The sequence below is a fragment of the Theobroma umbraticum genome, unplaced genomic scaffold (assembly GCF_002168275.2).
Source record: "Theobroma umbraticum cultivar Fairchild unplaced genomic scaffold, ASM216827v3 scaffold_146.0, whole genome shotgun sequence".
In the NCBI taxonomy this organism is placed as follows: domain Eukaryota; kingdom Viridiplantae; phylum Streptophyta; class Magnoliopsida; order Malvales; family Malvaceae; genus Theobroma; species Theobroma umbraticum.
In genome coordinates, this window is record NW_018397265.1 from 3,003,580 (window position 1) to 3,008,841 (window position 5,262).

General features: G+C 31.7%; 1 non-coding gene across 1 annotated transcript; it reads left to right on the plus strand.

Moving 5' to 3' along the window:
- Positions 1-3,655: 3,655 nt before the first annotated feature.
- LOC149526792 (small nucleolar RNA R71) lies at positions 3,656-3,762 on the plus strand. The gene has a single exon (XR_016351666.1). It is a non-coding gene; the product is annotated as a small nucleolar RNA R71 (small nucleolar RNA).
- The last annotated feature ends 1,500 nt before the right edge of the window (positions 3,763-5,262 follow it).

Sequence of the window (5,262 nt, forward strand, 5' to 3'; positions counted from 1 at the left end):
TAATATCCACTTAGCTTCAAAAAATGTAATTGCACAAAAGTCCTAAACTTTTCTCTTATTTACCATTTGTTCCACCAAACTTTCCACTCTTGCAATTTGGTCCTTCAATCATTTTCTTTAAACTCCAATTTCCTTATATCTTTCTTCCCTTACATATATACAAGTAAAATATCAATTTTTTACACTTCATCAAAATATCACCATAATATTTAATTTGAAGCTTATCCGCTCATCCTCTGTTTAATAAAGGCACGTGGGCCTTGCTTATGTCATTTTTCTTCAAGATTCATTCTTACTTCTTCTCCCCCACTTAAATTAGTCATATACTTCTTCTTCATGACTAATTTCAACCACAGATAAAATATTAATATTTTAATATTATTTTATTAATAAAATATTATTTTATTCTAAAATTTTCAACTTGTCTCATCGGGACCCAAAATGTCTTACTTTGTCCCGGTTTACTTCTGAATCACTCTTTTGATCTCGATAATTCATTTTTGATAAAATATTATTATTTAATTATCATTTTCTCTTGTACGAAATATTTTATCTCAAAATATTCCTTTCACCTATCACTGGTCTTTCACACTTAGATTTACATCCATCAACCCTTCGTCTCGTTGATGAGATTGTGGTGGCACCTATACGAGGATACGGGGTGTTACAAATTTAGCCTGAATCTAAACAAAAACCTTATTAATTAGAAGCTCAGAATTCAAGACAACTAGCTATCATCATTGGATAGAGAAATCATTGAAAAAATTAGTACAACTTTACTTTAGATTCCTAAGATTCGAACAAATAATAAATTCATTTACCAGCTAATCTTAAATTATTTAGAAACCTAGATAAACATGCAAATAAAATTTAAAACTTCCATAGTATAGTCACCACTAGAAAAATAAATTCACCCCCTAAACATAAACAACATATTGTCGTTAATGTTAGAAAAAATAAAGGAAAGGTAAAGAATATTCCCCTAATGATTTGATGACTTAGGTGAACCTCTATTCCTCCTCTACTTTATTGTCATCTTCCTCATTTTCACTTTTAGGAGGAATGCCTTTTTTGTTACTACACAAAGAAAATAAATAAAGATAATGTAGAGAAATAAAAATAATAAAAATAACTGAAAAGAAAAGAGGGGGTTTTATTAGGTAATGGACTACAATTTGTTGGTAGCCCATACTAAAAGAGGGGAAAAGGTTATGGGGAGTGGGCTACCCATTCATGGCAGCCCACAACAGGGGGGTACAGCCTACCCCTTAGAGGCACTGTGACCCATGGAGTGGATAGTTGCAAGGCCGCGGCCTTCCTTTGGAGGACCACGATCCTTATAGATCATTTTTTTTAAATAAGGTTGCGACTTCAAGCCTAGTGAGCCATGACCCTCATCAATTGATGTCTTGGAGGCTATGGCCTCCCACAATGGGGGCTGTGACTTGCCCTCATTTTTTTGAATTTTTATATATATATTTTTTATTTGAGGGAGGGCTTTAATGGTACTTGCAAAATTAAAAAAATTATCAATAATTTAGTAGAATAAATAAAAATAATTAAAAGAAAATAAAAAAAGTAAGTAAGAGTGCTTGGGTTGCCTCTTAAGAAACACTTCTTTATAGTCACTAGCTTGATTATGGCACCCCTTCTTGCACTACTTTATAAGGTTTGAGACTTTCTTGATTAACCTTGACTGCTCCGGTTAGCCCACTATAAATTTTAACAATATCATAAGGACAAAACTTTGGCACTTTGAAGGTTTTCCCACAATATAGTTTAAGATTCCATGGCAAAAGATGGAGTTGTGAATCAGAGAATACTACTTGCTGTCCAACAACAAAATCAAGATGACTGAAAAGTGGTGGTGGTTTTGTCCCAAAAGTTGGTGCCTTCTTTGTTGAAGGTGGTGGACTAGGCTTACCTTTACCCTCATTAACTAAATCCACTTTATAGCAACTATTTGTATAGAGATACTGAGTTGCATTGAACAAATTTAATACCATTTCCTCTTCTCCAACTCTGAAAGTTATTTTGTGATTCTTTACATTAATAATTGCTCTAGTTGTAGCTAAGAATGGTCTTCCCAAAATAAGAAGACTTTCAACATCATCTTCAATCTTGAGCACAATGAAGTCCAACAGAATGTATAAATGCTTAACTTTAAGTAAAACATCCTCTATAATCTCAATTGGGTGCCTAATTGTTCTGTCTGCTAATTGTAAGGTAACTTTTGTAGGCTGTATCTCTTTAAATCCAAGTTTTGTAGCAATAGACGAAGGCATTATTGAAATGCTAGCACCCAAATCACTCAAAGCTTTATAAATTTTAAAACTACCAATATTGCAAGGAATAGAAAACTCCTTGGATCTTTAAGCCTTGGTGGAAGCTTATTCTAGATTATAGCACTGCACTTCTCAATGAGTGCAATTGTCTCCAAATCTTCTAATTCTCTCTTTTTGATCAAAATGTCTTTCAAGAATTTAAGATAACTTGACATTTGTTCTAAAGCTAAAGCAAAAGGAATATTAATGTGCAACTTTTTAAATACCTTAAGAAATCTTTAGAATTGTTTGTCAAGTTTTTGTTTTTGAAAACATTAAGGAAAAGGTGGTGAAGGTTTGGGAGTAGTTTTTAATTGTGATTTTTCCTTTGAATTTTCAACATATTTTTTTATCACAATTTCTTTTTTAGCATCTTTTTCAATTTCTTTCTTATTAAACTGAATTGAAATCTTAAAATTTAAAGCTTTATTACTTACCTCTTTTCCATTACGGAAAGTGATTGCCATACAATGTTCCTTACCTTTTCTTCTTAGGTTAGGTTCAGTATCATTTGGTAAAGTTCCATGAGGTCTAGTATGTAAAGCACTAGCAAGTTGGCCCATTTGTATCTTAAGATTTCTATTTGAAGCTACTTGATTTTGAATGGAGCCATTAGTCCTTGTCATAAATGCATTAGTCTCTGTTATGAAGACATCAGTCTTTGTCATAAATTGGATGAACGTATCTTCCATTGAAGGCTTTTTCTCTAGCATGGGGGCTCCAGATGGAAATCTAGGAGGAAAGTTTGACTTAGCTTTTGATGAAAACCCTTGGTTGTTATTTTAAGAAAAATTAGGATGATTCCTCCAACCAGGATTATAAGTGTTGGAATAGGGATTGTTCTGTTGCCTATTTCCAACAAATTGACAAGACTTAGAATAGATGGGATAATTGTCATTGGAATGTCCTTCCCCAGAAAATTCATACGACAAAAAGGAGTTCTGAACAATATTAAAACTTAGTTTGTCTATTTTCTTTATGAGAAAAGCCAATTGTGTAGAAATAGTATTTATCATATCAAATTCATGAATTCCAACAATTTTTTCTTGTACCCAACCTTTCATATGGCGATTGATAATTATTGGAAGATATTTCTTCAAGCAAATCATAAGCCTTACACTTGAGCATTTGGCTCTTTGGTTGGTGCATATAATCCCCCTACCTAAAGAGTAGGGTTTGAATCCCCCTTCTCCCAATTATAAAAAAAAAAACAAATCATAAGCCTTATCAATGGATTTACTTATGAGTGCAGCTTTAGCGGTGGCATCAATGGTAGTTCTAAAAAGTACCAGTAAACCATTATAAAAGTCTGAACTTGTAGCCACTTAGGTAATCCACGGTGAGGTCACCTTTTTATCAAATCCTTATACCTCTCCCAAACCTCATATAATGATTCAGACTCAAATTGCATGAAAGAAGTAATATCATTTCACATATTTGCTAATTTAGTAGGTGGGAAGAATTTTGCTAAGAATTTTTGAGCTAAATCATCCCATGTATTAATGGAACCAGCAGGAAGCGAATTTAACCAACTGTTTGGTTTATCTCTCAATGAAAAGGGGAAAAGTCTTAATCTTATGGCATTATCGATAACACCATTAGCCTTGAATGTATCGCAGATTTGTAGAAAATTTACAATATGAGCATTAGAATCATCATTATGTAAACCCCCAAACTAAATAGTAATTTGAATCATCTAAATGATTGATGACTTAATTTCAAAGTTGTTGGCTTGAACACGTGGTCTTTGGATACTAGAGTGGAGATTTTGCACTCATGGGACAACATAATCCCTTAAAGGTTTAGTCTCTTCTTCTTGTTGATTAGCCATTGTTTTACTTAGAGTGGAAACTTTTTTCATAGTTCTTTCGAAGTCTTCGAAGAGTCTTTTCGATTTTTCAGTTAAAAGAAACAACTTTCAAATTTTGGGCTTTTTGCATACAACGACAAAAAAGTACTTGAAAAATTAAAGAAAAGAAAAGACTAGATTAAACTTAAGAATGCTCGGTATTAATAATAATAAGAAAGAATTAAAAATCAATTCTTCTGAAACGATGCCAAAAACTCGATGTTCAATTTTCTACCCACGCAAGTATACGTATCACAAAGATAATATAGTGATTAGTACAATGTCGAACCCATAGAGGATTGAATTAATTCTTGGTATTAACTACTAAAATTAACATACCCTAATTTTATGTAAACAATTAAAATTAAAATTAGAACTAATAAACTAATAATTAAAACTAATATAAAATATATCAGCAGAATTATTTTATTAACTTCTAGTGATTAACAGACCTAAGATTATGATATTCCTCAATACTTCATCTGAATATTGTCTCTCTCTCTTAGCTCAGTTGAATGGATTAAGTTGTTAACCTAGAGTCCTCAATTATTTACAAGTTTATGTCGAATTTTTCATAAAAATATCTCTTCTAATTAATTTCCTATATGTCTATGCTAATTATATTGAAAAAAGATTCATTAAGTTCATGCTCTAATTTAGGCTACATATGGCTTATAGGTGTATATTTACCCTATATGCAAATGAAACCAACTAATCAACTAACTGCATTTGATCATACGCTATTCTATTCAAGGTCTACCTAAATCTCTTTCATCAAGCTTTAACCAAGGTTTCCAATTCAATCAAATTAGTGATCAAGCGATTAAAAGCATTAAGAACAGAATAAAATAAACAGCTTAAATCCATCAAACATAAGCAAAAGAGAGACAAATAAATCAGACTAAATATTGAGTTCAATCATAATCTTATCTTATTGAATTAGTTCCCTATCAAGTCACACATCATCATCAAATACAATTTAAACATTAAAAACAAAACCAAGAGAATGAGAGAATAAAAAAAGATAGAAAAACTCAAGAATTGTATTCTTGATATTCAAATCTCCTTGAATCCTTCAAATTCTTCTTA